General features: G+C 43.1%; 1 long non-coding RNA gene across 1 annotated transcript in view; it reads right to left on the bottom strand.

Moving 5' to 3' along the window:
• The window catches only part of LOC118149133 (uncharacterized), a 40,654-nt gene extending 17,878 nt beyond the window's left edge, over positions 1 to 22,776 (bottom strand). The window contains exon 1 of the long non-coding RNA XR_004736351.3: positions 22,523 to 22,776. This is a non-coding gene — a long non-coding RNA (uncharacterized LOC118149133). The remainder of the gene's footprint in view (positions 1 to 22,522) is intronic.
• Between the last annotated feature and the right edge of the window lie 259 nt (positions 22,777 to 23,035).

Here is a 23,035-nt window from a genome sequence, read left to right as displayed (position 1 = left end):
ATTAGTCCGGCGATTGTTGCAGACACGCATTCTCTCTTCTGCTTAGTGACCTTGCTCTCTGCTTAAAAGGAAGAGTTCATTACCCTTAGACTGGGGAATTGTAGCCTGGATCCACTTTTCCTGCATCACTTCAGCTACAAGCCTCACAAACACACTCACATACACAATTTCTAATGGTATCTCCTCACTCCCCAGCATAGTAACAAAAAGCCCATGCCGTGATCTACGTGATCTGCTCCCTCTCCTATGACCTCCCTGATTTCATCTCCGGCTGATTTCCTGTTCAGTCACTTGGCCCAAGCCACACTTTGCGATGTTTAGATCATGCCAGGCTTGCTCCTGCCTCAGGACCTTTGTGCTTGTTCTTCTGTCTGTCAGAAGAGCTTGTTCCTAGATAACCACATGGCTCTCCCATCACTTCCTCCCACAGTTACTCAAAGTGCTCTCCTGAGTGGGGCCTTCCCTGGCCAGGCTACCTACAGCGTCAACCTCCAGCCTGGCAATTCACATACTTCTTGCTGGTTTTAACTTTTCTCCCTATCCCTATCACCACCAGCCTTCAAAGTCCCTCTCAGAATGTGAAAAGAGAGAAGATGCCTAAGAAAATGCAATAAAAACAAAACAAAACAAAAAAATAGGCAAAACCCTAACTAAAAACCCTGCAGGAGTTTGGCATTCAGTCGTATAATGAACAATCAGAGGGGATAAACTTCTGGCCAAAGGCAGAGTAAATCCAATAAGGACGAGGAAGAAGATGACAGGAAGGATATTCATTTATATGAATAAACAGGTTTTCTACTTTCTTTCTTTCTTTTTTGTTTTTGAGACAAAGTCTCACTCTGTCATCCAGGCTGGAGTGCAGTGGCATGATCTCTGCTTACTGCAACCTCCGCCTCCCGGGTTCAAGCGATCCTCCTGCCTCAGCCTCCTTGGTAGCTGGGATTATAGGCATGTGCCACCATGTCTGGCTAATTTTTGTATTTTTAGTAAAGACAGGGTTTTACCATGTTGGCCAGGCTGGTCTCGAACTGCCGGCCTCAAGTGATTCACCCACCTTAGCCTCCCAAAATGTTGGGATTACAGGCATAAGCCACCATGCCTGGCCAATTTATGTGAATAAGCAGGTTTTCTACTTTGAACACTGCTTTATTTTTTTGCTTACATTGTTCCAGCTTTGGCCATTGGGAGCTCTTTCACTTTCCTCCTGTGTCCCTTTGACATAGCCCTATTGATGCGGGTTGATTTGGTCTGTATGTTTGTTTGTTCAGTTTTGTTTCTGAGCTCTTTCTTTCTGGCACTACAAGATGTTTTAAGCTTGTCTTGTATATATTCTGCCCTGGTCAAATTCTAGAATTTAAAATATGAGAACACATCCCAAGATAAAAGTACAAAATCAGGTTTTATGAAGACTGTTGGGAGTAGCAAAGAGAGACCACAGAAAATGGTCAGCACGAGGGCAGACATAGAGTTCAGTAGTGATACTAGAGTTTAATGAAATAAACAGTGAATTTCCATGTAAGAATGCAAACGCAGTCTTGTGGATTTCTCAGAGACTTGGTGGACGGTGTTTGGTGACTGCAATGTGGCTGTGGGAGGGCATGCTTTTGCAGATTTGCTGGGCCCAGTAGATATGGCACGTCCTGGCTATCCATGAACTCAAGCATGAAAGCCCAAAGGGGACATGCAGGGGAAAGCTCAATACAAGGAAAATCAGTAGTAGCAACATGGCAGGACTACTGAGAATGATGCTACCTTAATACAGCGTAAAGATTACAGATGTGGCCAGGTGTGGTGGCCCAGCACTTTGGGAGGCTGAGCAGGTGGATTAGATAACTTTAAAAGTTATCTGGAACTGCTGTGGGAATCTCACCACTGTCATAGTCTCCATAGGTCTTTGGCTCAGGGATCATTTCAGATGTGGCAAAGTCTCTTCAGGCTGACCACAGCTTTCTGGTCCCCTCTATTCCTGGGGTGCATAAGCATTTGAGGTTTTGAGAAGAAGATACGCCGGCCAGGGACCTTGTCATGGAATGTCAATGTCCACCCTGCTCCTTGTGCCAGCTGCCATTTTTTTTTTAAGTCTGCCATCAGTGGGTACAGGGAAAAAAAAAGGTAAGCACTCAGCATGGGTATATGATTGGGGATGGTGCAGGGGAGATTCACTTATGGACTCATAAAGATAGTGAACAAAGTAAAGGAACAGAGATTATTCTATGGCAATAAAGTAATTTATATTTGTTTTGCTATAAAATAACTATTTTTCTCTAAATCTAATCTTGATATCAGCCAAAAAGTCACCTCTATTTATTCATCCTCAAGATATATTTATAATCTCGAGTGCCAGTTTGGCACTTTTCTGGGCACTGGGATACATACCTGAACATGACAAGCTTCTCAACTTCAGGACAGTTTGGGACACCTGGCTGTGGTGACCACAGCTTGTCAGTCTTTCTTCCCCCCGCCCAAACCTGGTGATTTCCTCTTGAGTATAAGACAATACCACTCAATGAACTGGATAGAGATTTCATAAAGAGGAGCTAGGTGAAGTCAGGGAAAGAACTGGGATACTGGTTTTGATAGGTGGAGACTTGTGCCATTTTACTGTATGATCGAGAGAGCTGCACACTCATGTGGCTAATTCCTCAATGGCATCACCTCTTCCAACCCACTGTGAATCCTCTTTGCAAATTTTACATGGGCTTACACATTAATTTTTCAAGCCGTCACCTCATTTTTCTATTCCCTTTCCTCCAAAAAAATCCCCCAAAACAAAGGAACAAAACCTCTAAAACAAGAAAGTGGAGGGTCTATTTCCTCTTCATTATTTTGCCTTTTCTTGCCCTTCACTTTTGGCCTCTGCCACAGTGGGCAGCAGAAATGCTGACCTATCATGAGAAAGGCTTTTCTGGGGGTCCTGTCCCCCCGGCAGCAGCGACAGCAGTGGCAGGAAGTACAGGAAGCCTCATGAGATGGCTTGTTCTTGAACACTTGCCAGCCTGCTTCTGCAGACTCATGAGGTCACGAGAAACACGCAAGTTACCGGGGAGGTTATCAGAGCAAAGCCCCAGTTCTCAATTGCGTGAGGTTTACCCATAACCAATAAAATGACCACAGGGCTCAGCCGTGAGAGTTCCAGCCACAGCCTGTGGCCCTGGTGCTACGTGTTGAGATGCTTCTGGTTCGAAGCACCCAGGAAACCCAGCGGTTATTGTTGGCAATGAAGGGCAGTTCAGCGAGGCTGGCTCTGCTAGTGCTGCGACACGTGGGCTCACGGTAAGACGCTGCTGCTGAAGCCTCACGAGGTCACGTGAGAGGGAAGGGATGATGACCCCTTCCTGTTTTTGTGAGGCAAGAAGGTGGCTGATTCTGAGGGGAAAGGGAAGAAGTCTGGTTTATAGACCAGAGTCAACCTCTGTGGAAGACCCAGGATGGGGCCCTGTGACTACTGTTTTGCATTTCTGGGCAATTTAGCTAACTGCTGACATACGAATATAAGCTGTGAGGTGAAGACGCTGGCCCCAAGTCACCAGACTGCCAAAAGTTTTGTCACTTATTATGATTATTTTTGAGATGGAGTCTCACTCTGTCGCCCAGGCTGAAGTGCAGTGGCATGATGTTGGCTCACGGCAACTTCCTCCTCCTGGGTTCAAGCAATTCTGCTGCCTCAGCCTCCTGAGTAGCTTGGATTACAAGCAAATTTTTGTATTTTTAGTAAAGATGGGGTTTCACTATGTTGGCCAGGCTGGTCTTGAACTCCTGACTTCAGGTGATCTACCCACCTTGGCTTAAAGTGCTGGGATTATAGGCGTGAGCCACTATGCCCAATATTCATCACTTATTAAGAAATGGAAAGACAGAAAGAGAGGGCAGGAAAAAAGGAAAGAAGAAAGGGAGGAAAGAAGAAGGGGAGGGTAAGAGGGAAGGAAGGAAGGGAGAGAGAAAGAGAAAGAAAATTCTTCTGTCAAATATTGTTTTCTGATACAGAAGCTCCATTCTGAAAGTGTTGCATTAAAGGCAAATGAGAAGGACTGGACCCAGGCCTCATGCTCCACCCCATGTAAACCCCCTAGGCGTGTGCCCAACTACAGAACCTTTTGGTTTTCTGCCACATCTGGTCATCTGATTGCACACTTTGAAAGCTGAACCTCTGGGATGGTTTGGCTCTGCCTTTCGGACACAAAGGCACTAAGCCGGGCCCAGCATCTAATGTGCCCAGCAACACTGGTAGGTAGCCTAATTTGGAGGGAGAATGGGAGCCCGGCTACTCTGTGGCCAAAGACTAGAGATAGGCCTTGGGTCTTGGATTCTGAAAACCCGCTCTGCCGCTCCTCTCTCCTGGAGGGGAACTCACCCCTGGGCTGGAAACCTGGAGTAGAGCTGGGGATTGTGAGGCTGGGCGGGTGACAGCCCTGGAACTGGGTCTGTGAGTCAGGAGACTCAGAGTGGGGCCCAACATTGTTGTGCTCGGTTCAGAATGATCATCTGACTCCCATACTGGGGATGCTGATAAGGCCGTTAAGCTGCTGGTGGGAGTGGCGAGAGGCTTCCTGGACAGCTGATAATTTGGAGAGAAGTATTAAATACTTGAATTACAAAATGTATTTGATGATATAGATGCTAAACACTTAATTTGTCTTTTTAAAGCAAGCTCTGATGGCATTATTAAGTGGGTTTCTCTTCTCTCTGCTCCCCACCTTACACAGCTGGCTTGGGGAGCTGACTCATCTTCCACACTCTTTCTCAATCTGCAATCAAGCTCTAATAGGGAGCATTTCTTTAACAGATACCAATGCAGCTAATATTAAATTAGCTAAATTAAGGGTGTATTTTTTAAAAAGTTATTTTCTAAAGCCTGGGTGTGATCCATTTATTTAAGATAAGATGAGGTGCTCAGTTTCCGTTGGGTGTGGGTGGAAGATGCAGTTTATCAGCTGTCTCCACCATCATCACCAACAAAGACCAAAAAACACCTAAGACAGCTGCCACATAGATTGCTTACAGGCTGGCCAGGCAGATAGATTCTTTCTTTTTTTTTTTCCTTTTCTTTCTTTCTTTCTTTTTTTTTGAGATGGAGTCTTACCATGTCACCCAGGCTGGAGTGCAGTGGCACAATCTTCGTCACTGCAACCTCTGCCTCCCGGGTTCAAGCGATTCTCCTGCCTCAGCCTCCTGAGTAGCTAGTATTACTGGTGCATGCCACTGAGCCTGGTTAATTTTTGTCTTTTTAGTAGAGACAGGGTTTCGCCATGTTGGTCAGGCTGTTCTCTAACTCCTGACCTCAGGATGTACCCATCTTGGTCTCCCAAAGTGCTGGGATTACAGGTGTGAGCCACTGCATCCGGCCTAGAGTCTAAGCAATATCTTTAACTAGGGCTCTTGTTAAAAGTTGCTTTTTTGTTTTACTTGAGATAAAATCCTCTTATCAGTAACACCATAGTCATCAAAAGGCTGGAATAAACAAATTAAGTCCCTGCTCACCACGAATACATTTCCAAGCAATGGCCAAAGCCACAATCTTCTCTGCGACAATAATGTTGGGAGGGTAATACTTTCACCAGCTTTATCTACTCTGCTCCTTACGATGACCCCCATGAGGTAAGTTAACCCAGTTTTACCATCCTCACTTTCCAACATGGATCAAAACTATGCAATATGCTGATGAATCATGTGCCTTTTGAAAAACAACTCCACACATGGTACTGGACCAGAAACTTTGATAGAAACAGAATGCCTGCCCATGTGACACCAAGTGACTGTCAGCACTACTCATTTTTAAAAATTTTTGTTTTTCTGAGACAGGGGTCTCACTCTGTCACCCAGGCTGAAGTGCAGTAGCACAGTCACCATTCACTACAACCATGACCTCCTGGGCTGAAGCGATCCTCCCACCTCAACCTTCAGAGTAGCTGGGACTATAGGCACACAAAACCATGCCTGGCTAGTTTTCGTAGAGTCAGAGTCTCACTGTGTTGCCCAGGCTGGTCTCTAGCTCCTGGGCTCAAGTGATCCTCCCGCCTCGGCCTCCCACAGTGCTGGGATTACAGGTGTGAACGATTGCACCCAGCCAGAACTACTACTCTTGAACTGGGTTCTGTCATATCCAATAGTCATAAGGTCAGATGAGCCCAGCACATTTCATTATACAATAGAAGTAAGTGGCATACTCTTGGAACTGAGCACAAGCAGGAGAGGGGACAGCAGGCTACACAGCAAAGCGCTCAGAACCCAGGCCCCCACCACTGTTACACGCGCACCTAACCCTCTTCTAACACCCATGGCTATATGGGCAGTTCTCAAGCAGAAGCTAAAGGAGAATCAAAAAGTCCAAGCTCGCTTTATGGAGGGGTTGGCTTGGTGTTTGTGTGCAAGTTAAATGTTGATGACAGCTGCACTTAGTGTCACTCAGGCCTGACCTTGAAATAGCCGGGGGCGAGAGAAAATCCTCCCAGTGAACAGAACTTTGCACAATGCACATGCCTATCCACTTTGTTTAGAGACAGAAGTGGTTTGAGGTTGGAATATATATAGACTTGTGTCCTGGAGTATAACTCAGTCAGAGGTTTGGGGTTTTATTTTCCAAAAATCAAGACTTGTGCCCTGGGACAGGTTCCCTTAGCCCCCCAGGACTGGCTTGGCTCCTCTCTGGGGACCTTGCTGTACTCAGAGGGTCCCTCATAGGGTTAGGTGGCCCACTCTCTCTTTCTAGGGAGCTGATGGACCAGGATGGTCTAGAGTCCATAGCTCATATAGAGAACATGTCACAGATACCTTCTGAAACTCTATCCCCAGCTCTGGGTTAGGGCCCCTCCTTGCACAGACTCCTGAGAAGCCTGAACAAGGCCCTGTCATTTGCTATACTAGAATTAGCTAAGAACAATACAGATCTAATGCAAACATATGTAGGGGCATGTGGAAAGTAGGTTTAAATTTGCATTTATTTATTCATTTTTAATGTTTATTAGTTTTTTGAGGTGGGGACTCACTCTGGCTAGAGTGCAATGGTGTGATCTCAGCTCACTGCGACTTCTTCCTCCCAGGTTCAAGCAATCCTCCTGCCTCAGCCTCCCGAGTAGCTGGGACTACAGGCGCATGCCACCACGTCCAGCTAATTGTTTTTTATTTTTAAGAGAGACCAGGTTTCACCATGTTGAACAGGATGGTCTTAAACTCAAGTGATTTATCCACCTCAGCCTCCCAAAGTGCTAGGATTACAGAGGTGAGCCATCGTGCTTGGCCTAAACTTGCATTTAGCTTTGCAGGGAGGAGGAGGAGGAGATTTCTCAATTAGCCACTTGGTTGGTGACATAACTTAAATATTTCAGACAGCAATTCAGCTCACAGTGAGATTAAGGGAGAATAAAAAACTTATGCTGAGATCGTCCAATAATTTATTTAACCAACAAGCACCATTTCTTTATCATGGAAAGACTGGCCTAGGAAAGCCTGACCCTTTCCTCTTCTGGTTCTGCAGCTGCCTCAACATCACCAAGCTACCAGGAAAGCATAATAAAAAAAAAGAGCTCATCCTGGAGGATGACGCCCTTGTAGCCATGAATTCTTACAAAATTAAACTGGCAAAGAAACATGCAAGAATCATGATCATGATGATAGTAGTAATATATGAAGCAATTCTGTGAAGTCAAGTTGTTGTCTGTGGTTTTCGGCCTTTACTTTATGTAAGAAACACTTGGGGAAATTTGAAAGGCAAAAGCACATGGGCTCTATTCCCTGAGATTCAGATTCAGTGCTGTGGAGAGAGGAGCTAGGCATCTATGTTTTGTTTTTTAATTGATGAATAATAGTGTTAGCAGCAGTGAATCCCTACAAATCTGCAGCAACCTCAGTTCTTGCCTCCTCAGAAGAAACAATTCGACCCAGGGACATACGGCAGAGGGAGAGACTCAGGCAAGTTTTACAGCAGGAATGCAAGTTTATTAAAAAGTTTTAGAGCAGGAATGAAGAAAATACAGTACATTTGGAAGGGAGCCAAGTGGGTGAGTTGAGAGATCAAGTGTGCAGTTTGACCTTCAACTTGGTGTTTTATGTGTTGGCAAGTTTCCTGGTTTGTGTTACATCGTTTCTGAGTCTTCCCGTGGGGTGGGCTGTTTGCACGTGCAGTGGCCTGCTGGCGCTTGGGAGAAGCTGCACGCACAGTGTGTTTACTGGAGTTGTACACATGCTCGCCCGAGGCTTTCTTCCCTTACCAGTTGGATGTTCTAGAAGAAGGTCATATACCAGTTAAACTCTGCCATTTTGCCTGTGAGTGCGTATGCTTGAGCTCCTGAGATCTTATCAGGAAGCTGCTGATCACCAGTTTCAGTGGTTTTCTACCTATTTGGAGACACTGGCTGCAAGCAATTGTTATTGGTTTAGCCACCATCTGACCGTCACCTGGTGGTCGCCTGCCATTCCTCATGCAGGGGAAAGTGAGGGGGCATTTCTCCTGCCCTTCTCATGTCTGCCTAATTACGTACTGCTATAACAACAGTTGAATAGTTGTACATGTAATTTGGGGGACCATGTGATATTCTGATACCTGTATGTAATGTGTCATGAGCAAATCAGGGTATTTGGATGTCTGTCACCTCACATATTTATCTTTCCTTTGGGTTGGGACCATTATAATTCTTCTAGCTATGTTGAAATATGTAATAAATTATAGTTAACTATAATCTCTCTACTGTACTATCAAATACCGGAAGTTATTCCCCCAATTGTATTTTTGTACCCCTTAACCAACTTCTCTTTATTTCCCCGCCCTGCTTTCCTTTCCAGCCTCTGGAAATCATCATTCTACTCTCTACCTCTATCAGATCCACTTCTTTAGTCCTTACATATGAATGGAAACATGCGATGTTTGTCTTTCTGTGCCTGGCTTATTTGGCATAACACAATGACTTCCAGTTCCATCCGTGTTGCTGCAAGTGACAGGATGTCATTTTTTTTTTTATGGCTGAGAGAGAATTCATTGGTATATACACCATATTTTCTTTATCCATTTACTCATTGATAGATACAGGTTGATTCCATATCTTAGCTCTTGCTGTATATGTAATACTGCTGTAATAAATATGAGAGTGCACATATGGCTTTGATACACTGATTTCCATCCTTTTGGATATATACCCAGCAGTGGGATTGCTGAATCATATGGTAATTCTATTTTGAGTTTTTTGAGAAATCTCCATGCTGTTTTCTATATGGCTATATTACTTTACATTCCCACCAACAGTATTCAAGAGTTTCTCTTTCTCCACATCCTTACCAGCATTCATAATTTTTATTTTCTTTATTTTTTAATTTTTTAAAAATAATAATTATTATTTATTGCACTTTAGGTTCTGGGGTACATGTGCAGATCATGCAGGATTGTTGCATAGGTACATACATGGCAAGGTGGTTTGCTGCCTCCATCCCCTCATCACCTATATCTGGTATTTCTCTCCATGTTATCCCTCCCCACCCTCCCCTCCCCCCACAACTGACCACAGTGTGTGATGCTCCCCACCCTCCCCACCCCTCCACTGTCCCCTAGCCCCCCAACAACTGACTGCAGTGTGTGATGCTCTCCTCCCTGTGTCCATGTGTTCTAATTGTTCAACACCTGCCTATGAGTGAGAACATGCAGTGTTTGGTTTTCTGTTCTGTGTCAGTTTGCTGAGAATGATGGTTTCCAGATTCATCCATGTCCCTGTGAAGGACGCAAACTCATGGTTTTTTATGGCTGCATAGTGTTCCACATTTTCTTTGTCAAGTCTATCATTGATGGACATTTAATTTGGTTCCAAGTCTTTGCTATTGTAAACAGTGCCACAATGAACCTATGTGTGCCTGTGTCTTTATAATAGAACAATTTATAATTCATTGGGTATATGCCCAGTAATGGGATTGCTGGGTCAAATGAAATTTCTATTTCTAGGTCCTTGAGACATCGCCACACTGTCTTCCACAATGGTTGCACTCATTTGCACTCCTACCAACAGTGTAAAAGTGTTTCTATTTCTCCACATCCTCTCCAGCATCTGTTGTCTTCTGATTTCTTTAATGATCACCATTCTAACTGGTGTGAGATGGTCTCTCACTGTGGTTTTGATTTGCATTTCTCTAAAGACCAGTGATGATGAACATTTTTCATATGTTTGTTGGCCTGATATATGTCTTCTTTTGTAAAGTGTCTGTTCATATCCTTTGTCCACTTTTGGATGGGTTTGTTTGTTTCTTGTAAATCTGTTTTAGTTCTTTGTAGATTCTGGATATTAACTTGTTGTCAGATGGGTAGATTGAAATTTTTTTCCCCCATTCTGTTGGTTGCTGGTTCACACTAATGACTGTTTCCTTTTCTATACAGAGCTCTGGAGTTTAATTAAATCTTATTCATGTATTTTGGCTTTTGTTGCCATTGCTTTTGGTGTTTTAGCCATGAAGTCCTTGCCTATGCCTATGTCCTGAATGGTTTTGCCTAGGTTTTCTTCTAGGGTTTTTATGGTGTTAGGTCTTCTGTTTAGATCTTTAATCCATCTGAAGTTAATTTTAGTGTAAGGTGTCAGGAAGGGGTCCAGTTTCTGTTTTCTGCACATTGCTACCCATTTCTCCCCATACCATTTATTAAACAGGGAATCCTTTCCCCATTGCTTGTTTTTCTCAGGTTTGTCAAAGATCAGATGATTGTAGATGTGTGGTTTTGCTTCTGAGGCCTCTGTTCCATTGGTCTATGTCTCTGTTTTGGTGCCAGTACCATGCTGATTTGACTACTGTGGCCTTGTAGTATAGTTTGGAGTCAGGCAGCATGATGCCTCCAGCTTTGTTCTTTTTGCTTAGGATTGTTTTGGCTGTGTGGGCTCTTGTTTGGTTCCATATGAAGTTTGAAGTGGTTTTTTCCAGTTTTGCCCAAAGTTATGAAGTTGTTTTTTCCAGTTTTGCCCAAAGTTCTGAAGGAGGTCATTGGTAGCTTGGTGGGGATAGTGTTGAATCTATAAATTACTTTGGGCACTATGGCCATTTTCATGATGTTGATTCTTCCCAACAATGAGCATGGAATGTTTTTCCATCTGTTTGTGTCCTCTCTTATTTCCTTGAGCAGTGGTTTGTAGTTCTCCTTGAAGAGGTCCTTTACATCCTTTGTTAGTTGCATTCCTAAGAATTTTATTCTCCAGTAGCAATTGTGAATGGGAGTTCACTTTTGATTTGGCTCTCTGTCTGTTATTGGTGTATAGAAATACTTGTGATTTCTGCACATTGATTTTGTATCCTGAAACTTTGCTGAAGTTGCTTATCAGTTTCAGGAGATTTTGGGCTGAGATGATGGGGTCTTCTAAGCACACAATCATGTCATCTGCAAATAGAGACAATTTGACTTCCTCCTTTCTTAATTGAATACTGTTTATTCCTTTTTCTTGCCTGATTGCTCTGGATAGAACTTCCAATACTATATTGAAAAGGAGTGGTGAGAGAGGGCATCCTTGTCTAGTGCCAGATTTCACAGGGAATGTGTTCAGTTTTTGCCCTTCAGTATGATATTGGCTGTGGTTTGTCATAAACAGCTTATATTATTTTGTGATACATTCCTTCAATATCTAGTTTATTGAGAGTTTTTAGTATAAAGGGCTGTTGAATTTTGTCAAAGGCCTTCTGCATCTATTGAGATAATCATGGCTTTTGTCTTTGGTTCTGTTTATGTGATGGATTACATTTATAGACTTGTGTATGTTGAACCAGCCTTGCATCCCTGGGATTAAGCCTACCTGATCATGATGAATGAACTTTTGATTTGCTGTTGCATTTTGTTTGCCAGTATTTTATTGAAGATTTCTGTGCTGATGTTCATCATGGATATTGCCCTGAAGTTTTCTTTTTTAGTTGTGTCTCTGCCCAGCTTTGGTATTAGAATGATGTTGGCCTCATAAAATGAGTTTGGGAGGATTCCTTCTTTTTGTATTGTTTGGAATCGTTTCAGAAGGAATGGTACCAGCTTCTCTTTGTACATCTGGTAGAATTCGGCCGTAAACTCATCTGGAGCTGGGCTTTTTTTAGTTGGTAGGCTATTAATTGCTGCCTCAACTTCAGCCCTTGTTATTGGTCTCTTCAGGGTTTCAACTTCTTCCTGGTTTAGTCTTGGGAGAGTGCAAGTGTCCAGGAATTTATATATTTCTTCCAGATTTACTGGTTTGTGTGCATAGAGTTGTTTGCAGTAATCTCTGATGGTAGTTTGTATTTCTGTGGAATCGGTGGTGATGTCCCCTTTATCATTTTTTTATTCATCTATTTGATTCTTCTCTCTTTTCTTTTTTATTAGTCTGGCAAGCAGTCTATCTATTTTGTTGATCTTTTCAAAAAACCAGCTCTTGGATTTGTTGATTTTTTGAAGGGTTTTTTTTTGTGTCTCTATTTCCTTCAGTTCTGCTCTGATCTTAGTTATTTCTTGTCTTCTGCTAGCTTTTGAGTTTTTTTAATCTTGCTCCTCTAACTCTTTCAATTTTGATTATAGGGTGTCAATTTTAGACCTTTTCTTGCTCCTCATGTGGGAATTTATTGCTGATTTTCCCTCTAGACTCTGCTTTAAATGTGTTCCAGAGATTCTAGTATGTTGTGTCTTCATTCTCATTTGTTTCAAAGAACATCTTCATTTCTGCCTTCATTTCATTGTTTATCCAGTTGACATTCAGGAGTTGTTCATTTTCCATGAAGTTGTGCAGTTTTCAGTTAGTTTCTTAATCCTGAGTTCTATTTTGATTGCACTGTGGTCTGAGAGACTGTTTGTTATGATTTCCATTCTTTTGCATTTGCTGAGGAGTGATTTACTTCCAATTATGTGGTTGATTTTAGAGCAAGTGAGATGTAGTGCTGAGAAGAATGTATATTCTGTGGATTTGGGGTCAAGAGCTCTGTAAATGTCTATTAAGTTTGCTTGGTCCAGATCTATGTTCAAGTCCTGGATTTCCTTGTTGCTTTTCTGTCTCATTGATCTGTCTAATATTGACAGTGGAGTGTTAATGTCTCTCACTATTACTGTGTGGGAGTCTAAGTCTCTTCGTAGGTTGTTAAGGACTTGCCTTATGTATCTGGGTGCTCCTGTATTGGGTCCATATATATTTAGGATCATTAGCTCTTCTTGTTGCATCAATCCTTTTATCATTATGTAATGCCCTTCTTTGTCTCTTTTGATTTTTGTTGGTTTAAAGTCTGTTTTATCAGAGACTAGGATTGCCACCCCCCTTGTTTTTGCTCTTCATTTGCTTGGTAAATCTTCTTCCATCCCTTTATTTTGAGTCTATGTGTGTCTTTGCACATAAGATGGGTCTCCTGAATATAGCACACTGACGGTTCTTGGCTTTTTATCCAATTTGCTAGTCTGTGTCTTTTGATTGGGGCATTTAGTCTGTTTATATTTAATGTTAATATTGTTATGTGTAAATTTGGTCCTGCCATTTTATTACTGGTTGGTTGTTTTTCCCTTTGGTTGGTGTAATTTCTTCATTGCATCATTGGTCTTTACCATTTGGTTCTTTTTTGCAGTGGTTGGTACTGATTTTTCCTTTCTCTGTTTAGTGCTTCTTTCAGGAACTCTTGTAGGGCAGGTCTGGTAGTTACAAAATTTCTCATCAATTGCTTGTCCATAAAGGATTTTATTTCTCCATCATGTATGAATCTTAGTTTGGCTGGATATGAAATTCTGGGTTGAAAGTTATTTTCTTTAAGGATGTTGAATATTGGCCCCCACTCTTTTCTGGCTTATAGGGTTTCTGCTGAGATATCTGCTGTGAGTCTGATATACTTCCCTTTTTGGGTGACCCGACATTTCTCTCTGGCTGCCCTTAGCATTTTTTCCTTTGTTTCAACCCTGCTGAATCTGACAATTATGTCCCTTGGGATTACTCTTCTAGAGGAGTATCGTGATGTTCTCTGTATTTCCTGTATTTGAATATTGGCCTGCCTTGCAAAGTTGGGGGAGTTCTCCTGGATAGTATCCTGAAGAGTGTTTTCCAGCTTGGATTTATTCTCTCTGTCATCTTCTGGTACACTGATCAAGCATAGATTAGGTCTTTTCCAATAATCCTATATTTCTGAAGGCTTTGTTCATTTCTTTTCACTCTTTGTCTCTTTTCTTGCCTTCTCATTTTATTTCATTGAGTTGATCTTCAATCTCTGATATCCTTTCTTCTGCTTGATCTATTCCACTATTGAAACTTGTGTATGCTTCACGAAGTTCTTGTACTGTGTTTTGCAGCTCCATCAAGTCATATATGTTCTTCTCTAAGCTGGTTATTCTAGTTAGCAGTTCATTTGTCTAACCTTTTTTCAAGGTTTTTAGTTTCTTTGCATTGGGATAGAACATGTTCCTTTAACTCAGAGGAGTTTGTTATTACCCACCTTCTGAAGCGTACTTCTGTCAATTTGTCAAATTCATTCTCCATCCAGCTTTGTTTCCTTGCTGGTGAGGAGTTGTGGTCTTGCGGTGGAGTAGAGGCATTCTGGTTTTTGATGGCTTCATTCTTCTTGTGCTGGTTTCTTCCCATCTTCTTGGATTTATATAGCTTTGATTTCAGGTACTTGCTTTGGGAGTCAGCCTTTTCTTTGCCTGCCTGCAGAGGCACTGCTGGGCTGCCACGGATTCAGTGGAGCTGCTGCGTCTTTTATTTACTCAGGAAAATTGGTCCAGCTTCTGCAATGGTGGCTGCCCTTCCCCCTACTGAGCTAGATCGTTCCTGGTCACTCTCTAACTGATGTTCTGGGTGTGAAACTCTGCAATGAGAGTTTTTCAGCCTGCTAGGCTTTCTGCAAGGGAGACCTGTCCTGCCATATGGCCTGTTTCCCTGCATTCAGTTCCCCTTCTTTCTGGGGGCCAGGTGGCTCCATCCAGCCGGCTTTCTGGCTTTTGTGTCAGCCAGTGCTTCCGTCTAGATCTATGCTGACAGCCTCGGCGCTGGCCTAAGTTGCTGTTCTGCCCTGTTCAGGCAGCTCCCTGGGATTTTCAGCCTGGTGAAGATCTATTCTGTGGGTTGTAGAGGACTTCAGTGGAGGCTATATCCGAACCAAAGTTTCAGAGGGGGAGATCCCCCCGTCCTCTAGTCGGTTGCATGTACCTCCTGGCTGGGGCAGTGCCCTGCCTTGCCTCAACTTGCCCTATTTGGTTTATACCCACTATACCCACTGTCCAACCAGACCCACACAATGAACCTAGTACCTCATTTGGAATTGTGGAGACCACTTGGCTTCTGTGTCTCTCGCTGGGAGCTGCTTTCTGAAGCTACCTCTTACTAACCATTTTGGGATCCCCCCAATATTAATTATTTTTAGTTGACAGCTCTCATTCTGCAGCCCAGGATGGAGTGCAGTGGTGCAAAGACAGCTCACTGTAGTCTTGACCTCCCAGGCTCAAGCCATTCTGCTGTTTCAGCCACCTGAGTAGCTGAAACATTTTTGTAGAGACGGGGTTTTGTCATATTACCCACTGTGATCTCAAACTCCTGGGCTCAAGTGATCCACCCACCTCAGCCTCCCAAAGTATTGGATTACAGGCATGAGCCACCATACCTGGCGTATTTTATTCTTTTAGAGACAGGGTCTACCTTTGTCACAAGGGTAGAATGCAGTAATACAATTGTAACTGACTGCAGTCTGAAACTCCTGGCCTCAAGTGATCCTCCCGCCTTGGCTTCCCAAAGCACTAGGATTACAGATGTGAGATACCATGCCAGGCCTATTTTTTGTCTTTTGATAGTAGCCATTACAACTGTAATGAAATTATATCTCATTGTGGTTTTGATTTGCATTTCCCTAATGATTGATGTTGGGCATTTTTAAATACACCTGTTGGCCATTTATATGTCTTCTTTTGAGAAATGTCCATTCAGGTCTTTGCCCATTTTCAAATTGGATTATTTGTCTTTTGCTACTGAGTTGTTTGAGTTCCTTCTATTTTCTGGTCACAGATCCCTTGTCAGGTGGATAGTTTGCAAACATTTTTCTCCCGTTTTGCCTTTTTGTTTTGTTGATTGTTTCCTTTGTTGTGCAGAACTTTTTAGCTTGATGTAATCTCATTTGTCTATTTTTGCTTTTTTTGCATATGGTTCTGAGACATTACCCAGATAAATCTTTGCTCAAATCAATGTCCCATAGCATTTCCCCAGTGTTTTCCTTTTAGCTGTTTTATAGTTTGAGGCCTTACACTTAAGTGTCTAATCCATTTTGAGTTGATTTTTGTATATAGTAAAAATGAGAATTCAGTTTCATTCTTCTGCATGTGGATATCCAGTTTTCCCAGGACAATTTATTAATGAGGCCATTCTTTCTCCAATGTATATTCTTGGTGTTTTTGTCAAAAATGAGTTGGCTATGAGTGTATGGATTTATATCTGGGTTCTCTATTCTGTTCCATTGGTTCATGTGTCTGTTTTTATGCCAGGATTATGATATTCTGGTTACTCTAAAACATCTGTCTTTCTTAAAAAAAAAAAAAAACCCAGAAAATTTAATGTGCAGTCTGGGTAGAAAACCATTGAACCAGACTTTTACCTATTATGAGGTGATTCCCGTCCCCATAGAAGAAAATACACTGGTTGTGACTGGGGATGAGGTAGGAGGCCGAGATACAAAAACCATCAGAAAGAGGTGCTACACAAACCAGATAAATGAAGGCATATTTTCAGTGACACCCTATGAGTCTCTATATTCAACAGACTCTGTATCTCTAGATCCGGTGAACTTTCAACACACACTATTGTATAAAATCCACATTTCAAGCATTAATGCCAAATTGTTTATTAATAGACTATAAAAGTAAGGCTATTGTTTCAAAAATTTCTTTGATTTGAGTTTCTTAAATGGGCAAGAACATTTCCTATTAGAGCTTTGTTCTGTTTCCTGCATCAATGAGTTAGTGAGTTATTTAACTGAAAATCTTTTTTATCTTTAAAACAAAGATAATGGTTATTTTAATAACTTCAAAGGTAGTTGTGAGTCTAAATTAGACAAAAGCACTTTTTGAAGAGCTAAACATTTATATGTAGTACTATTATTATTTACTATTATTGCATTTTATTTTTATTCCACATATGACTTGGCCCAGTGGGCCTTAGTCTTGTTTTGCAAAGGGAGAATTTGGGAAACTGCTCTTATTATTGCAATCCATCTTCCTAATGCCCTTACTTTTATTTTGGTTAGCATCCTTATCTCAGGAGCAAAATCCTAGCAGAAGTGCTGGCTAGGCGACCCTCACCACGTGACTCACAAAGGCAAAGTATTTTAAAGGGTTCTCCTCTCCTACGTTATGTAGTAGTACTTTTTCTGACCCCATCTCTACTCTCATACTATATAAATACCCATTTAAAGGCCCAAGGAAAAGCCAGTGATTTTAGTACACATGATCACAACAGAGCTGTCCACAGAGGGCGGTTGTCAGTGCAGAGTGAGAAGGCTAATACGAAAACACTGTGTCAACTATGAGGTGCTGGGCATGTTGGCGATGATGATGGTGGTGATAATGGAGATGATGGTGTTAATGGCAGTGGCACACACCAGTTTGCTAATCCTGCATAAATATGTAGAAACATGAACTACTGGTCCTTACTAGACTCGTAGATGTGCCAAGGAGATAAGATAGCCTCAGTAGAAAGGATAAATCCTGTGGAGTGAAGCCAAGGACTGACTGGCTATGACAATGTTAGTTGCAGGTCTTCCCCCATCCCCCTCAAATCTAGGAAATGCCAAGCAACTTCCATAGCAGTCTCCACTGGGTTTTCTTCTGCATGTTTCTTTTTAGCTAGTTCACTCGAAGCTTCATTATACGTGTCTTTTGCTTAACTAAGCTCCTCCCCCCGTACCATCTGAGCAGGTTCCGCTCTGGAGACCTTAGGATCGGAGGCAAACATTGTCAAAGGGTGGAGTGCAGGAAGGCAGGGGCGGCAGCACAGGGCTGTTTACTGATCCTCGGGAAAGGTTCCTGAATGACTTGTTCTTACCACCAACTAACTGCTCATTCTCTAACAGCTAAGTGCTCACGAGAGAGCCGCACATTTGAGTGGAAGTCTGCGGGCTAAGAATAAAAGCCAAGGAGGCTTGTTCTGAGTCAGAAACTAACTTTAAATGTGACTGAGAGCAGGTTAGTCTTAGGTTTCTTCTCTCTTGGTAAATGGGAATAACAGTACCTATCTTTCAGAAGTTATGACCTAGAAGTTTGTAGTTGAAATTTTGCTTACAGTTGTATTTTGTTTTAAGATTTTTAAAAAATTTAACGCTTTAAGCCGGACATATATTCAGACCCAATCCTCATCATTCACTTCCTATTATTTTCTCAAAGTATTCTAAGTCAAAGGTTTAGCGAGGGGATATCTTGTAATAAATGGAATGTGCAGGGGTTCATTCGCTCCTTTAGCCAGCATTCACTGCTTACTAAATCCAGGAACCTAACCCAGCTAGGCCCCGGGGCTGTGGGGAGCAAGGAGATGCCACGGCCACCCTGGGAGCGTTTCCTGTTTTGTGGGGAAGGCAGGCACAGTAAAGCCCTGGAAACAGCAAACTGACGCAGGAACAGAAAACCAAACACCGCATGTCCTCACTAGTAAGTGGGAGGTACGTGATGAGAATTCATGAGCGCAAATGGGAACAGCAGACACTGGGGTCTACTTGAGGGTGGAGGGCGGGAGGAGGGAGAGGAGCAGAAAAGATAACTGTTGGGTACTGGGCTTAATACTGGGTGATGAAATAATCAGTACAGTAAAGCCCCATGGCACGAGTTTACTTATATAACAAAGCTTCACATGTAGGTAAGCCTGAGCCTATAATGAAACTTAAGAAAAGAAGCACATGCAGGTATCCCAAGTGCTCGGAGCAGGCAGCTGCAATTCCATTTTGGTTTGAAGATTTCAAAGACTTCACAGGGGAACAGGAATGGGAAAAACTGAAAAAATTGGGTTACAAACTAAACCAATGTGAAAGACGTATTAACCTTCCGAAGGAGTTCACATGTATATATATATACATTTTCAAATATGAGAAGTATCATTGTCTCTATTTTAAATATGGGGAAAGATGGTACTAAAAGGATGTGAATATATAATGTCAAGACAAAGAAAGTCTTGGGAGCCTAACTCCTAGCGAACGCTCTTCACATGAAAACAGTGCTCCTCGGTTCTCGTACCTGCCTAAAAGCTTCCTTGACTTCTTACTTCTCCTCTCTTTCACATTTGTAGATTACCCTTCCCTGGGAAACTTTTTTTTTTGAGACAGAGTCTTGCTCTGTCACCCAGGCTGGAGTACAGTGGCATGATCATGGCTCACTGCCACCTCAAACTCCTGGGCTCAAGTGGTCCTCCCACCTCAGCCTCCTCAGTACCTGGGACTACAGGTGAGTGCCACTATGTTCAGTGAATTTGTTTTGTTGTTTTTGTAGAGATGGGGTCTCACTATGCTGCCCAGGCTGGTCTCAAGTGGTCTCAGCTCCTGGCTCAAGTGATCTTCCCACTTTGGCCTCCCAAAGTTTTGGAATTATAGGTATGAGCCACTGTGCCCAAGCTCTTCTCTTTTTTTCTCCCCATGCAGATGTGGCCCAAGTTCTGCCTTCTTTCTTTCAACCCCATCGCCTTCCCCTGAGTATTCCTTTCAGGCTAAGCAGGGTGGCTGGCTGTGGACAAACAGTCACTCTCTGTGGCATCACAGCCTGTGGGGTCCTATGGCCGTCCCCCACTGGTCTTATCTCTGAGGATTCTTCTGAGAAGTTCCATAGCTCCAGCAGCAGGTTTGACTGACTCAGGGGATGATTCTTTTGTTTCTTTGGGTCTCAGTGACTCCTCCCCCCAAAGAACTTACATTGGATGGAGAAAGAAAAATTATCTCCACCTTGAGTGACCATTCCCCACTCTACAGGGTGATGACTTGATGTCATTCCTTCTTCACTTTCTCAATTCTGGAACCCCCTACATTGCTCAGTGCTTCTTCCACATCGTGTAGATTCTTTATTCTGGGCATTGAAAACTTCTTCCTCTAAATGTGGAGATTTTTTCTGCAGAGAACCACTCCACCTCCCTGTTACTGGTGACACACCTCTGACCAAAACAACTGTGTACAGGTCAAAACCTCAGTTCTTCAGGGTCAGGGTAGGAAGTCAGAGGTAAGAGATCCATAAATCTGTGCTTCTCCCAAGCCACAAGCTGTCTCTTTGGATTAGCAAAGAGTAGCAAATGGCTATGGGGCATGTCCATTGACTGAATTAGTGACGTACCTGTGTTAGGCCCTGCTGCGGACAGTGCCTCTCTTTGGAAGGACATGAGGTGATGCGAGAAGTCACACAACTCGCTGTGAGACCACAGGGGCGGGTAACAGCTCATCTGCCTTCATCACAAACCTCGAACCTTAGTCCTTTGGTGATGGCTTTGCCACAGACCTTTTTTAAATCTCTGGAAATTTTTTCAAACTTGGTTTAATTTCATTTTGCTGACTTCCGTTCCAGGTACTGGTGTCTGGTAATTCTGTTATAGCAAACTTTCTCTTGAGGGTTTTGGGGAAAAGAATAAGACATTCTTCACATTGACTCTTTTTAGAGAGAGATAAGGCTGGAGTTCAGGAGTGCAAATGGATAGACAGGCACAAGAGACAGCTGTCTTTGAACAGATCCCAGAGTGTCTTGGGCATTGGGCAGGGGATGGAGCTTGACCAGAAACCTAGTGAAGACTTAACCCCTCCCTGGCTCCCACCCACGGTCACTGCAGAATGAAATTCTGGCTCAGGGTCTGTCTCCCACATGGTCATCACGGCCACTGTGGCAGATTGCTCTGGCTTTCTAGGCACAAGGTTTCCTGAGAGGCCATGCTGGAGATCAGCACCAGAAACAATTAAAAACACCCTCAGACTGTTGTCATGATCACTTGTGAAGCCAAATGGAGAAGGAATGTGAGGGGTAAAGTGTGGAGGGGGCAGGGAGTGAGTAGGAAGAACGAATATGCAAGGTGTCATCTGGGAGAGTGTGGGCCCATTCACAAGAATGCTGCAAAGTGCAGAGAGGGCGTGGGGTGTCTGTGTGAACCTGAAATGGGCTCAGATGACTGTTAATTTATTCTAGGTCAGAATTTCCCCATCCATTCTGTGACCTTCCATAGGAAAAGCTGTACTTTTGTTGAGTGTATTTTCAATGTATTGTGTATGTGTTTTTGAAGTTAAATGTGTGTGTGTATATTTTTAAAATCAAATTTTAAATGTAATATGAATCTTTGCTAAATCAGAAGACCTCTCCTGAGTGCTCCAGGATTAAATTTAGTAGGTTTTTATTAGTACAGTAACAAGGGTGAATAGGTGAAAATGAATGCTTGAGGTTTGGAAGGCTGTATCCTCTCCTGAGTTTCTGGAACGTCCTATGACAAGAGAGTTCTGGCTTCCTAAGAGCTAATGGTTGAAGAACTTGGGATGTTTCACTTGGGGCAGGCTAAGAGATGACTGAATTTCATGAATAAATATAAATGACAATAACACATGGCTTCAGATTTGCATAGGCCAAATCAAGACTAAGTGAGCTGAAATAGCAGCAGAGAGAATTTTGATTAAAACAAAACTCACACACACATATTGTGTCTTTTTTGCTGCTCCAGTCCTGGCAGACTCTGGGTGAATCCAGTGTTTGGCAGGGACAGGTGTCTATGAAGATGTGGGTAGAGGTAGGTAAGCAGACTGAACACCCAAGATCCAGCTGATGTTATTTCTAGGGGGCTACTCCTTTTCCTTTCTGACCTTACCCAGCCAGAGTTGAAGCTGCACCTTCTTACAGTAAATACCAGCAAAGCTCCACCTAACAGGGCCTTCCCAAAAGAGTACCCTGGACAGAATCCTCCTGCCCACAACCCAAGTTCCATTTGACTCAAGGCATCCTGGACAGAATCCTCCTGCCCACAACCTAAGTTCCATTTGACTCAAGGCATCCTGGACTTCCCTCAAATTAGTATACGCCTAGAAGATACTTTCTGTCCATAGACAACAGAAATCCTCATTGCCTTACAAACATGAAGAATGTCAGGAGTCCATTATGTGTCATGGGCTGAGCCTCCGGAGAACTAAGTTCTACCCTGGTTATGTTGTGAACTGGCCGTCAAGTAAGGGTGAGTGGCGTATCCTCTTTGGGCCTTGCTATCATCGCCTGTATCATGAGGGATATTTGACTAGATAACCGTTAAGATCTTTCACAGCACTGACATTTTATAATTCTCCTGCGACTTGTGCTTTCCCTGTTCTACACTTAAGTCAAGGGTCCAAATAGGGTCACGTTAACAATGGCAATTCTGTCCATGGGCTCCTGCATCCTCCACCCTCTCTGTGAGCTGTCTCCCCCAGGTTTTATCAGGAAGCCTCAGGGGTCTTTTGCATGTGCTCACGTGATCCCACTGGACGCTGCCCCATGAGGGTGCTAATGTCTGCCAATGCTGCTGCCCTCATGTCCCCAAAGATATAGACAGTTGCAGTCTCAGAAGAATTCAGGATCCCCTAAATGCTGCAATATTAGCACAGAAGCAGACAGAATGTTACTCTTTCCCACTTGAGTTACCTTTTCTCTGGCATGAAATCGTGTTGTTCGCATCTCTTCTAGCTTCTGAAACGCTCTTGCAGCTTCAGTGTGCGGCTTCTTTTTACCTGGAGCCAAGGGAGGAGCCTGCTGACGTCTGAAGAACCCAAGCCCATTCCATTCCAGGGTATAGACTCCAGCCCAAAAAAATACCATTCCAAAGTGACCCTTGCCCCACCTTTCTGTGACACACACCCAGACAGGTCTGAATTGCTGAAGTGAATGCTATTTAGGCTGAAATGGGGGACCCTGATATGCTATTTAAAGAAAAAAGAAATGAAAAATCACAGGAATCTTGAAGCTATTCATCTTGAAGACCATTCACGGAAGCAGTGAGATTAAACACAGCATCCTTCAATATATTCCCTCCACGGAACCTTGGGCTATTGTTCCCTCATAATGCCAGTTTACCTCTGGGAGTTTCAGAGGCGGGTACTCATGTCTGCTCAGCACAGTCACCATAGCACTGCATCAGATCAGGGGGAAACGAGAAAA

Source organism: Callithrix jacchus, chromosome 18, assembly GCF_049354715.1.
Source record: "Callithrix jacchus isolate 240 chromosome 18, calJac240_pri, whole genome shotgun sequence".
Lineage (NCBI taxonomy): Eukaryota > Metazoa > Chordata > Mammalia > Primates > Cebidae > Callithrix > Callithrix jacchus.
Note: the sequence above shows the minus strand (reverse complement) of the source record. Positions and strands in the feature narration are given on the sequence as shown.